Below are 14641 nucleotides of genomic sequence, written 5' to 3'. Positions count from 1 at the left end.
GTCAAGGTGGTGATCTGGTGTTCAGAATCATCAATTGTCTATTGACGTAAGTTGTCAGATGATCTGACCAGCAAGCATTTGACCCCTCAGTAAAATTCCAGCTGTGAAATATGACTGGCTGGAGGCTGGGCCTGCTTTGCTGTATAGATACACAGTATATTCAGAGAACCTGCATCTTCATTTCATCAGCGAAAAGTTATTAACTCCAAAAGATGCCCATTTCAATGCATGGGGGAGATAACCTAGCTAAAGTGTAGAAGGCTGGACTTGGTCATATATTTGGTATTGGAGACTTAGGAATTGGAGGAATGAGGTCACAACCCTGGGCTGAGGGGTGGGCAAGGATGGAGATGACAGAACCTCACGGCATTCTCAGAGGAAAGAGCTCAGCTCCTGACAGGAGGGAGATGGTTCTGTGAACATTTGGCAATTATATCAGAAGATGGTGACAGTTTTTGGCTTTCGAAAAGACATTTGCATTCATCAGAGACCCCCCCCCACACACACACACACAATTCTTTACGATTTGCATTCCCCTGAGCACTTATTTCGATGGACGGAGTACTGTATCAACCGTGTCACTGCTTCTGAGTTTAGAAGGTGATTTCCCCAGGACGTCTGTTCCCAGTCGCCCTGGCTGCCCCTGGCTGCCCCGTTCTCAGGTTGACAGGAGGCTTCTTTCCATCCCTGGCTCGAGAGCAGAAGTGTTTGACAGTGCGGTGTCACTTTCCCCACCTGGAAACAAGAAATAGTGCCTGTTTGGAGGACTTTTGAGACCGCAGTGGGCTGATGTGTAGTTCACTACTAAATGTCTAAAAAACAACCCTAAATGACAGCTCATGGTCCATAGATGTTCACATCGGCCACACTAGAATTTCTCAGCGTTATACTGTGCTTCACTGTATTCTTTGTGTTCTGTGCCTTCTTAAGTATAACGATTTCTCTCTTCTCCAATTGAATTTTGACCTTTTCAAAAGTCTGGAATTCACGGAAGACAAGGAATTATCCAACACTTGATGAATGCCGATGTTTATATTGGATTGGCTGGCAGCCAGGTGCAAGCAGCATTCAGCAGCAGACATAAATTTTCCCCTTTCCAAGAGGTCACATGGACACCAGGCTCCCAGGGATATCAATGGGTGTTATGTGTGTCGAGCCAGGGAAAGGTCTTACTATTAGAAAGCAGGGCACCGCGCTATGTAAGTTAAATCCGTATGTTCCCATGAACTCATGTTGTGTCCTAAAAGATGTCTTTGTCTGGAGGCCCTCTTCAAGAGAATGGCTAGAAGTAATCATCTGTATTTGATAGGATTCTCAGTAGTTGAACCTTGTTTATCTGGTGTTATGAATTGAATTTGTCTCAAAAAATTAGTAGTAGAGAAGTCCAGATAAAAACGCTTGTTAAAATCTCCATCTATGTTTTGTTAAGGCAGAATTTGCTAAGAGGTTCTTGTTGCTGTCAAGTTTAAAAGATTGACTGAAATCTTTTCCTCAAAAGTTTGAAGGGAAGTGGTCCATAAATCTGTGAAGACAAGAAAATGTTTGCTCACTGCTGGCAGAGGTCTGAAATTAGAGCTTTGATTTTGTTTTTACTGCTATACTTTAAATATATGGCATTATATTATGAACTAATACAATCCAGTCTGCTTACAACGCTGTCTTTAAACCCTTTCTTTAAATTAGAAATTCAATAGATAAATAGAAAATAAATAAGTAGAAATGGAGGTATTTTGTAATTAGAAACAAGGTTGAGTTTCCCTTTGCTTATCAATAACACCAGAGCCATGTGGTAAACTTATGTCTTCGCCTGTGTGAACTTAGAATTTTCTCCAGAGTTTTTCAAACTTTTTTTTTTATTTAGGTTGTGTGAAGAACTGGGCTTCTCTGTGAAATAACAATGTGAAAATTGCATATTTCTGAGTTGAGTGAGAGTTCAACTCATTTCTGACCATGGATTAGCTAGTTTGTCATACAGATGAATAGTTCATAGTCTTCAGCTGAAGGCAAAGTGATGGGCCCCTTCGCGCCTCATCCTGGTGAGTCTCGGGTAAGGAAACCCACTCTTGTTAGCACTGGGCAGAGCAGGTAAAGTGCTTGACTCTGTTTTCACCCCTCAGTGGTAACAAGAAAAAGAAAATAAGACTCAGGCTGAAAGTAGAAGAATGTTTACTATCAATGGGAAATAGAAGGGGATAGCCAGAGAGGCTGGAAGGCAGCAGATGCAGTGGAATCTCCATGTCTGTACGTGTGAAATGTCACAGTGAACTTCTCTGCAAAATTAATATGCAGTAATAATTTTTAAAAGTTTTGCTTATGCTTATACAGCTGACATTACTTTAAATACACATCTGTGTATGGATGAAGCCGTCTTTGAGACTGCAGGAACGTGGCATTGTAAATGTGTTGCATTCAAAACAAGGATGTTAATGGAGAAACTGAAATCCAGATTAAGTCTGGAGTTTAATTTTCCACATGTGTAAGGAGCTACAAGGTCTTTAGTGGACTATAAGGCAAAAAGTTTGAAGACAAAAGAAAAATTGTCCCGTGTGGAAATAGATAAAGGTATTTTAAGATAAATTTATTTTATTCCTTCCTTACATTCCCATGAATGTAAACGTGTGTGTGCCTGTGTGCAGGGCAGAAGAAGGGTCATACCCTGCTAGTTAAGTTGATGTTGGTATCTGACTCTGGTCCTTAGAATTGCACCCACAAGTGCTCTTAGCTACTGAGCCATCTCTCCAGTCCCAGAAGTACCTCAACAATTTGTTTTATATTGATTTGTATACTTTATGTGTCTGAGGATGTAGGAGGGGACATGCATGCCAGAGTACACTTGTGGAGGTCAGAGGATCGCATGCAGGAGTTGATTCTTTCCTGCCACCGTGTGTGTTCTGCAGGCGTGGTGATAAGCACCCTGACTGCCTGAGCCATCATGCTGCCCTCCCCCATACTTTTAATCAGAGAAACTTTAGCAATTAATCTCAAATCAATATCATTTTGGATAAATTGGACATTACGTACTACATGTCATTTGAAAGAATAAACTACAATTTTTAGAATTAAGCGAAAATGTTAGTAAACATATCAAGTTAAACACAAATCTTTGAATTTTCAAAATTTTCTAGGTCTCAAGAAATTTCAAATTTGAAAATCTGAAACTTTATACTATCTACACATGGTTATTAGATACCAGTGAAGGTTTATAGTAAAAAGAGCAACTTTCCCCTTCCCCATTTCTTAACCCATTCCTGTGAGCTCTGACTGGTGGTTTTTTCATCTCTCTAAAATATCTATACTGTAATTTTAAAAAGAGGAGGACTTAGCCCCACTTAACCTATTTTTTTTAAAAAACTATCTTAATACTGTTACATTATTCCACTGTTATTTGTTTTGTTTTTGTTGGAGTAGTTGGAATTTTTGTCAAGGTGTTTACATGAACAGTATAGAAGGTGAAGGAATCAGCCGTCCTCCCCAGTCCTACCGTAGCGCCTCCCCTCTGCTCACAGCAGACTTGGCTGTGGCATTTGGTGTTAAAGTCACTGGGGCCACCACATTTAGACCCCATTCTGAATAGTCTGTTTTATGACCGTCCGTCTGCCCCCGTCTGTAGAAGATGTGTGCTCAGCTCCCTTCGGCCGTCCCTACTTCCCTACTTGTGTTTTCACAGTGTAGTTACACCATCCACGTGTCTACGGCTGAGTCCTCTGTCAGGTTGCTGTGATTTGTCAGATGCTCTTCACAGTTGAGACATGGCTGTAGCATGATGTCTTCTCCTCTGCAACTTTGCCAGTGTCTTCTTGCTTCTTTGTTGAGTTTCCTGTGCGCTTATTGCAACTGTAGTCTCATTTGTGAACATTGCCGAGGAACACCCAAATAGGTCACGTGTTTACATTTGGGCCTCTGGAGCTGGGCTGTCCATTCTGAGTGGCTCCATTCCTGGGAGAGGTGACTTGCTCTGGGGATACCTTGCATGCCAGACCTCAATGCACTGGATGCCATGTCCTTCTGTTTCTTTGTTTGTAGCCTGGTTTTGTTAAACTGCCTTCTCATGTGGCACCCTAAAGAAAGATTCATGGAAGAGAAATGACATGAGATATCAGAGTTGTGGAAAAATAGCTTTCCTTATGATTAATTCATAAGCACTTTGGCTATAAATAATTATTTTCAGAATGTTGAATCAATTCTCTTATGAATTTTTCAGTGTTGCCATTAAGCAATCTCAAACTCATTGGCCCTCTTCTCATCCCTACTTCCAATCTTAGAAATTTTTAGTCTTGTGATTTTTTTTTTTAACCCAGGCTTCACTTTTGAACATCATCTGAGAAGTTTGATTAAATTTTGGTCTGAGAGGTTTTGAAGTTATTGGTTTGAACTGGAACCAGGCGGAGAAATTTCTGCAAAGCTTCTTTAGTAATCTCACATAAAATCACCACGGGAATACGCTGTCTGAGCTCTTTGAAGTGTGCTGAAGTCTCAGGGTGGTGTACTGTGATGTGGGCCTTTTCTATCCATGATGTAAGTACTCGATCCCATAGCATCAAAGTGGGAATACACAGTCTGAGGTCTTCGAAGTGTGCTGAAGTCTCAGGGTGGCGAGCTGTGGTGTGGCCCTTTTCTATCCATGATGTAATCACTCTACCCATTAATCGAAGAATTCATGACCTTTCATGTAAAAGTTTCTGCTTTTCTCCTCTGCCTTTTCTTGTTGCATTTTAAACTGTTTATTTTCTAAGTGATTTTATCTTCTGAATCCTTTCACTGACTTTCCTATTTTTTTTTCCTTTTTAAGGATTGATTTTTGTGCTCTGGTTGCTGGCGTTGTGGGCATATGCGTGCTGCCCTGCCTCACTTGGTTCTGTCTTATGTATCTTGTTCTTAGCTGTGCTGATGGAGGAACCCCAGGCCTGTGCAGCCTAGGCGAGTGCTCCCATCGGCCTGTGCAGCCTAGGCAAGTGCTCCCATCCACTGTGCATCTTGTTCTTGTTTTTATGAGGGCATGGTCTAATTTTATTTTTATTAAGTTTTTATCTGCCTTCTCAGCTCTGTTTTCTTTAAATGGCTTTTTAATGAAAATTCTGCTACCCTGGCTCTTCACATTAGTGGGTTTGCTCAGTGTCCTTTCTTGACTATGCACTCACATTTACAAGGGAATTGTGGATGCTTAGTGTGGTGTGTTCATCAGCTCCTCCCTCCCCTTCGGGATAATTTGCCTGGCAGTTCTGCTGGGACAACACTGGTATCAAAATCTATTCTCTTGTACTGTCAAATTCCTTAGCGTTGTGTGTATGGATGCTGGCTAGGGGATAACGAAGTTTGGCGTGTGAATTCCTGGTTAATTTGTCGTCTTCAATGGGGTCTCTTGTGCTGATTAGTGGTCCTCTTTGACTGGTTAAGCACAAAGCTTTTGGAGGAATGGCGTTTACTTTGTAGACAACTGCCTTCTCTCTAGAGCCCCACCCCAAGCCCACGGCTACCTGTTGTCTTCTGTTTCTGGTGAATTTGTGTTTCTCTCACCTTTGCTTTGCTGGTCAAGACATCAATGCTGTGAATCTGGGACCACACATCCTTGCTCCCCCGCTCTGCGTTGGTCCCTATAGGAACTTCTTTTCCTTTCTCCTTGTGTGTAGGGTACGTCCCCGAATGAAGCCGTCATGACAGTGCAGCATCCGTTTGGAATAGAGATAAGTCATGAGTTCATCTGTGACAAGTTAACCACATGGGGAACAAGTCCCCTTGTTAACACCCTGCACACAGGAGGGTGACACCCACAGTGACCCCTGCAGACACAGTATTGGGAAATAGCCTTTGGGAGCAGGTTTTGTCCACGTATGAAATGTCATTTTAAATTCTATAATAAAATTACTTGTGATTTTAGTTATTCCGCTCCACCAGTTAGCCTAGAATCTTTCTATTGATACACTCCTATATTAATTTAGGATGAGATAATTAGTAATTTCAAAGGTCCTATAGTTCATTCTCTAATTTTTTACTTCTTAGAAACTTAGAATCCTGGAAAGAATGTCTTGCTCCATCCCATTTTCATCTATTCTACGTGTGGGAAATGGCTGAAGCAATTTGACTGTGGACCAGTGCAGTCCTTACCTTGACACACAGACTCTTTGTGCCAGGCATCTTTGGCGATCATGTCAGTAAAACAATACTTTCATAAACTTATTCTCTGATTAATCTAGGAAATAACTTGCATGTTATTTACTAACAAGAAATGACCCAAATATATTGAATTATTTGCTTTGTATTTTAAGAAATTTTTATTACTTTATGTGTGGTGTGTACGCGAATGTGTGAATGTGTGTGTGTGTTTGTGTATACGTTCCCAAGTCCACACAGTGAACAAGTGTACTCAGAGGTCAGAGGTGTTCACTTGCCATGGAGTTACAGGCAGTTGTAAGCTGGTGACATGGTTGGTAGGAACTGAACCATGCGATACCATATCCTCTGCAAGAGCAATATGTGCTTTTAGCTACGGAGCCAACTCTCCAGCCCTTATTATGTAATTTTACATATGAACTTGACATTGGTCTTTAACAGATGACAAAGCACTTACATAACAGAAGTCTGCCAAAAAATAGGCTAAAAATATGCATTTTTTCCAAAGTTTAGTTTTTGACGTGCCAACGTTCTTGTCGTTCTCAGCCCTCGTGCCTGGAATAGCCCGTGTCCTCATGCAAGGGTGCTTCTCTCCCCTCCTGCCACCACAGTGGCTCTTGTGGAGTTCACTTTATTAATAACGCCAATGTGAGTTTATTTCCCTTTCTGGAGCACTGACACTCGGTGTGTATTGCAGGCCGTGGCACCAGAGTCTTTGCTGCAGCCATGTAAGGGAATTGTGCAGGCCTGTGTATTTTGACCCAGGACTTACACACTTGGTGGTGATTTTTGTATGTTTAGTTAGGAGCAATAGCTTCACATCATGATTTTATGAACTATGCATTCAATACAGGAATTACAATGTCCCCTTGAATGATGCCACTTCTCTTGGTGGCCTGTGGAGCAACTGCCCCTTGCAGACAGTTACAGTGCTGGGCTTAGCTTTAGCCTAGGTCAGTCCCCTTCCCCCATCCCCACATTGAAGAGCTTGTGAATGTTTTTAAAGTCATTCTTTAGGTAATGTTCAGATTGCATTTCTTCACAAAGAGACTATTATCAGGTAGGAATTATGGCTGAAAGTCCTCCTACTCCTATCTCTTAGGAGGCAGAGGCAGGCAGATCCCCGAGTTTGAGGCCAGCCTGGTCTACCGAGTGAGTTCCAGGAAAAACAGAGAAACCCTGTCACAAAGAAAACAAAATCAAACCAGACAAGCAAAAGAAGATTCTTCCTACTAATCAGGCAGTTTGCTCTTTGGAAGCTGTACTACTCTGGGATATGGCTAGCTCTTAGGTTGTGTTTAGATCCACAGAAGAGGCACGTGTATAAGTATTTTTTTCCCTGAGTAAATTAAGAAATCTTGTGCTCTTCACTCTGATTTACTAAGTGGTTTGGAATGAGCAGAGTTAGGATCGTCCTTCGTGGTTAGGTTAAGCTGCTTTCCAGCTTAGCTGCTGTGAGAAAGCACTCTGACCAAAGGTGTCCTAGGGCCGGAATGGGTTCAGTGTATAGCGCAGCCCATCTGTTCGGGAGGGTAGAGCAGGAACTCACGCAGGAGCTCGAAGCTCAAACCATGGAAGGAAAGCTGCTCACTGCTTTCTCGGACTTGTGCTTACCTAGCTTTCCTGCACAGTGATGACCAGCTGCCCAGAGACTGTGTCAGTTAACAGTCAAGACAACTCCCCATAGACATGTCCACATGGCTGTCCGATCTGGGCGATCCCTTAGCTCAGATTTCCTTCTCAGATGACTCTACGCTATGTCAAGGTGACAGTTAAAGTTGACTAGGACAACTCCTATGTTGTATTTGTTGACTTACTGCCTTTGACACCTCGGAGATAAGTACTGTTCAAAGATTACATCGTAGTTGGTGAGGTGACTCAGTGGCTACGAGCACTTGTTGTTCTTCTGAGACTCTAGTTTTGTTGCTAGTTCCATATCAGGAGGTTTACAACTGCCTGTAAGTCCACCTCCATGGAGGTCTGACAGCCTTCCTGGCCTCTGCAGGCATGCACACATATAGCATACTTTCATACAGACGGATGCACAAGTAAAAATAACAAAACTAAACACATAAGTAAAAATAACAGAAATCTTTAAAAAATGACATCATGTGCCTTAGAATACCAACAAATGAGGCATCCGAGTCCTAGTTGTGCCATTGTTAAGGAAGTACTTTTTTTTTTTTTTTTTTTAATGATCTAACTTCTCTGTACTGGTAAGATCCTTATCAAGAAGTTGATGGCCTCCTGTCAATCATTGTTCTAGTAAGCTGCTAATCTACTTTTAAGTTATCACACTGGGGGTGCTGTAAGGGCAGAGTCACATGCAGTAAGAACATATATTAGGACTTGACTGTGAGTGGTTAGCAGGAACATGGTGAAAAACTTATTAGCCAGTGTTTTGATGTTCTTACAGGTGGCTTTTTATATGATAATCACTTATTAGCATTCTTTATGTTATCTAAACTTCATTGTGGGAGTTATGGAAATAAAATATTAAGTATAAGCTTTTCTGCAAAATAATGTTTTTATTTTAATTAAAGTCATATTTTCACTATGCCTAGTGATGGAAATATAAGCTTTGTGAAGGTAGGATTTTTTGTAATTAGCATGTTTTCTATGTATTTTTAAGTCTGTAGAAAAGTAGGGCAGAAAGTTAAAAAGTCCTTTTGTGTTTCTTCTTCTCTGTCATTTCTTTTATTGGCATTTTTAATTGGCACAGACATTGTTTATAGGTAGGGACCGACTGACCCTGATCCATTATTATAGGAATACATAGTCTATACTAGTGTGTTGCACTGTTTTAAGATTTTTTTTTTACAGACGCACTGTACCCCACTCCCTCGTGACAGAATAAATTAGAAGAGTTTCACTAGTACCCTGAGGTTTTTCCAGACAGAGGAACTGAGTTGTTCTGCCTTCCTTTTGGCAAGCCCTGGTTGGTCTTTGCTACTTCCTTTGCGGTTTTGTCTCTTCCAGAGGGGGCCCTGTAGTTGGAGTCTTGCAGTGTGCTATGTTTTATACTAGCACTTCAGAGGCTGAGGCAGGGGAGTTTCTGTGAGTTGAGGCCAACACTGGGCTATATCATGAGACCTTGTTCCAGCCCCCAACCCAACTCCCCCTGTTGGTGCAGTGAAACATCATGGCCTAAACAAGGTGGGGAGGAAAACATTATTTGATTTGTACTTCCATATCACAGTTCATCTCACAGGAAGTTAAGACAGGAACTCAAACAGGGCAGGAACCTGGAGGAAGGGGCTGATGCAGAGGAGCACTGCTTACTGACTTGCTCCATGTGGCTTTCTCAGCCTGCTTTCTTATAGAACCCAGGGCCACCAGCCCAGGGATGGCCCCATTCACGATATGCTGGGCCCTTCCCCGTCAATCACTAATTAATATCCTGCTGGCTTGCATACAGCCAGATCCTAATGGACTCATTTTCTTAAGTGAGGTTCCCTCCTCTCAGATGACTCTGTGTTATGTCTAGTTGACAGAAGTCCAGCCAGCCCAGGCAGGGCCTTTCACAAAGCTTGACAGATATTCATATGAACGATGAAATGTTTACGAGTCTGAAGCCTTGTGTTCCAGGTGGAAAGTGGGCCTGCTGAAGCCCTCTGCTAATGTAGCTAGCAAGTGGCAGGGAGTTACAATGCCAGTGTTCTGACTGTGAATCTAGTGTCTTTTGCTTCTTTCCAGGCCTCCTTTTAATACCCTTCTCCCTAATGGCTTTCCTTTTCTACTCCTCTCCTTTCCCCCATAAGCTTCTGTGGATCTTCTCTCGGCTAGGCAGCATGCTCATTGCTAGGAATGCAAAGATTAAAAAATATAACTGGGTAATGGCTGCTGAATTGTTCTGAGGGTCGTCTGCTTGCTGAACTCTTAGGCAGAGAATTGACCTGGGATCTCAGGCCGCTGTTGCCCTGGGAACATGGAAAACTGTATTGCTTAGTCTGGAGGATGATCTACAATCGCTATGGTTTTGGCTTTGAATGAGAGTGTTTATTAAGTAAGTAAAGGAACAATGAAGGAGTAGTAGACAGCAGAACACTGCCAAATCAGGTACTCCAAACATCCAGCAAAACCTACCCTGGGAAACCTCACCGAGATTGTCCTCTGAGCTCCTGAATAAGCATATGGAGGGACTTCCCAGTAGAAAACCAGAGTGCAGCAGAAAGGTGACCTCAGAAGAGCTCGCGGTCATCCTTCATCAGCTCACCAGGAATTGCAGTCAGCTGGAGTTCCTGACTGGTGAGCCTGTGGCTCTCCTCTTCCTGGTCCTTCCTACTTCAGGCATTGTTATGTTATGGGAAAATCAATAGTAACCTCTGTTTGGAACAGTTTACATTTTAGCTGTTTTTAAGGATCTGGCCTTTAAACACCATTGGCTGCTTTTCTTTCTAGTTACAGAGTTAGGGGACCAGCCTGCCCCATGACAGGGCTTTCGGAGAGACAGGAGGAGGGTTTCCTCACTCCCAGGTTCACCTTTAACAAGCCTAAACAGCACATGACGTTTGACAATATAACGTACGTTAGAGAAGTCAAACAGTGTGTGGGGGTGATCGCAATGACAGAACATCGACAGCATGCGAAGGAGGTGGAGCCAAAGGCCAGAAAAACTAATGAATGACAGTGTGTGTTAAAGTGGCTTGTCCAGAGGAGGTGCTGCCACAGGACTTGCTGATGACCTGCAGTTTCCCATTCAGCCACTTGGGAGCATAGGAGTGCTGGGTAGTGAAGTTCACAGAGGCACCTGGAGGTGGAAAGCGTCTCCCAATAGAGAGACAACCTCTTCCTCGGGCTGTGTGTGTGCTCGCATGGGCGCACGCATGTGCGTGTGTGTGTGTGTGTGTGTGCGCACGTGCGCGCGCACGCGAACGCACGCGTATGTGTGTGCATCTGTGCCTGCCTGTAAAAGAGGGGTGTTCAGGAACGCATAAGTTTTTTTTTTACACTTCTTATTCTATAGTAACTACCGGACTATAATTGCTGTTATGCTGAGTTGTATATTAATCTCTTCATAGTGTGCAGTTTTATTAGCAGGAACTCTTGTTAGCCAGGCCACAAAAGCGTTTCTGAGCCTTAGGTAACCAAGCACTGCATCGTAAGCACATTGTTCAGCAGTGGAAAATGCAGGTGCTAAGTCTCCCGAGTTCCTCGTGAGACTGAACCGCCATTCCTTGAGGTAAATGGTACTTTTTTCAGAGAAATTCTGAGCTATTTTCCCCCTCTTCCAGTTCATTCAGATAGTCATTCTCTCCCTCCCTCTCTCCATTTCCTTCCCCTCTCACCCCCCCTCATTAATTGGTAGAAAAAAAACTAGGATATGATGGGATGGATCAAGGCAGTTAGAGTACTTTGACTTGTTAACTATTGTGTGGAAAGATAAGAGCCTGCCTTTATTTATGTGTCTGTGAATATCTTAGACTATGTAATGGGGAGACATGGCTATGGACAGCAAATCCCAAAGGTAAACTCCGGAGACCTCCATCTTACACATTACTATGTTGTTCATGGTTCCATACACGTAGCTGGTAAAATGTCTCCTTGTTATTTTATTGAATGAACTCGGTAGAAATCAGAGGACAAAAAGTCTCACATTAAGAAAGGTAAAACTTCAGAGAAAAAGTATGTAATGAGAAAGGGGCGAGGGGAGAGGACTTGTGTAACCTGAAAGCTTCTAGGAATGAAGCAAAATTAGTGAGGGGGTAGAAGAATGGGTGAACAGAGGATTTTTCGTTTTACAGAAGTTTATAATCAAGAGGGAGGCAGAAGTGCCTGCAGTATCCCTTGCTACAGCACCCGCTAGCTGGAGCAGCTGTCTTCAGGGGCCAGGGGGCAGCACCTGCTGGGATCTGTACTTGGATTTTCCTTTGGGCCGCCAGCTCACATGGAGACTTACTGTTAATTATGAAAGCTTGGCCTTAGCTTAGGCTTGTCTCCAGCCAGCCCTTATAACCTAAATTAATCTGCTCCTATTAGTCTGTGTTCTACCACGTGGCCCTTTTACCGCCTCTCCATTTCTGTATGTCTGACTTGTCCTGCCTGTCCTGGTGTCTTCCCTGCTTCTCTTCTTCCTAGAGTTCTCTCTCTCCCCAGAAGTCCCACCTAGTCTCTCCTGCCTAGCTATAGGCCATCCAGCTCTCTATTAAACCAATCACAGTGACACATCTTCACACAGTGTGAAGACATACTCTGCGACAGGGATCTTGGAATCTGGGTGAGCTACCCTTGAGACTCACCTTGGCTGTTTTCTTTTCTGGGCCCCGGGAAGGCAAGCAGGTAACACAAGAGGGTTTGGCCAAGTCCAAACTGACAAATCAGTTTCTGTGTGTATTAGAGAGTGGTTGTGACATATATTTTGATTTGAGTGATCAACCTTTGAAAGCTGGTTAGTTCTCAGTTGTCAGAAAGAACTTTAGACATCGGGGTTTTTAGAAGTTGTACAACTGATTTTCGTATTCACCAGCACTGAGGACCACCCTACCATAGCATCTCATATAGGTGGGATGACAGGCATGAGCCTGTCTTCTTATCAACGATAAAATTTAATCATCTTGCGTTGATTAATGCATTAAGGACCAAAACCACATTCCTCTCCCTGTGTCTTCATCTGTCTATTGCTCGTTTACTGGACTTTCTGAATACTGTCTGATGTCTGTCTATTCTGTCTCTAACAAAAGGCTTTGCCCTGTTTTTATTGAACAGCACAGAAGCATGGCATGGGAAAGGAATGGGGGATTCTTTACAGAAATCTTTAACAGAAGTTTACAAGGAAAGGCATTCCACTGACCGCGACCGAGCCTGCAGCGTTCCAAACAGCAAACAGTACAGCGAACATCCTTTATTAAGTTATATCCATGTGTTGTTTTCAACATTTACCAGGAATATTGTTGTGGTATAAGGTTGTTTTCTACGTGTTGGCGGCTTTCAGCACACAAACACACATGCATTACTCCGGTACTCCGGGTCAGGAGTACATAAGATTTTCCATTGGCTTAGATTGTAAATGCTGATTGCATGGGAAATCCAAGGCAGATAATTTCAGTTGCATTGTTCTCTTAAAGGCAGGTTAAACTTAAAAGTACATTTTAGGATGGCAGGCAAAGTCTTCACTGATCTCAAAGCATACTATTAACTTTGCTGTGAGGTCTGTCATAATTCCAGTCTTCTAGAGGTTGAGATAGTTTCATAAAGTTATCACACTAGAATATCTGTTGATTTACCTATCTTCTGTCAGTCATCCATCATCTGTTATCTATGTGTGTATGCACGTACACACATACACTTACACACACACACACACACATACACATACACACTTTTTTCCCTGTGAATCAGGAGTTTGGGAGAGAATTGAGTGATATTGACACCAAGATGTCACCCAGGTCTGCAGTCATCTGAAGACTAACTGTTGTTAGGGATCTCCTTCCAGTGTGACTCATGAACTGACAGGGGCAGGGACTCTTTCCTGTGAGCCTCCCCAAGCACCGGCCCAAGTGTTTTCAAGACTCTGTGCTAAGCCACTAGTTGGCCATAGAGGCCAGACAGTGGTGGCACATACCTTTAACCCCAGTATTTGGGAGAGAGAGGCAGGCAGATCTCTGTGAGTTCAAGACCACCTTGGCCTACACAAGATTAAATCTGTCTAAAAGAAAAACAGAGCTCACACAAAGGTGATCCCAACACTTGGGATCCCACGCCTTTAATCCAGGCATTAGGGAGGTGGAGACAGGAGTGATATGGCTGGGTGGAGAGAGGAATGTAAGAAGGGAGGAGACCTGAGCTCAGATGCAGCCTGAGGATTCAGTCAGAGCTTGCAGTCTGAGGTTCTGTAGAGATAACAGCAGAATCTCTATGAGGATTCATAGAGACAGGATTGTCATTTTGGTCTGAGCATGGGCAGAGATAAGAACTCTGTAGTGGTTCACTGTTCTGCTTCTCCGACCTTCAGGCAAGCTTTGTTAGATCACAAACAAAATATCACTGCATTTCTGCAGCTGGCTTCTTTCAGAATGAGTGGCCCTGAGAAGAAGAAGGAACCCGCACTGCTTTTTGTGATGTTATTTCAGGATGTCACATCAGCCATGTTCCACTGTCACAGCTGCCACACTCCTGAGGATCAGAATGAACTCCTTTGGAGGTAGATGTACCAGTTTATGGGCATACTTTAGTAACACATCAGTTGTGCGTATTGTATTAAATTTCACAGATTTTTCTATTTGTTTGTTTGATGGCTTGGTTTTTGAGACAGGGTTTCACTTTGTAGTTCCAAGGTTCTGGCCTTGAACTCACAGCGTTCCTTCTCTTTTGCCCTTGGGATTGCCATGGTGACTGGCATGAGCCACTATGCCTGGCTAACTTTATTAAATGCCTGTGCTTTAGTTTCCTCGTCCACAAAAGAGAGTTTCAATTATAATACCCTTCCTCGTTGTTACTGGAGGGTTCAGTGACTTGGTACGAGAAAAGTATGCAGCACAGTTTCTAGTCCATAGCAACGGCTTATGAAGTGATTCCTATATAACTTAGGACACAG

The sequence above is a fragment of the Alexandromys fortis genome, unplaced genomic scaffold (genome assembly GCF_014885135.2).
Source record: "Alexandromys fortis isolate MF-2015 unplaced genomic scaffold, M_Fortis_MF-2015_v1.1 scaffold_20, whole genome shotgun sequence".
Lineage (NCBI taxonomy): Eukaryota > Metazoa > Chordata > Mammalia > Rodentia > Cricetidae > Alexandromys > Alexandromys fortis.
Note: the sequence above shows the minus strand (reverse complement) of the source record.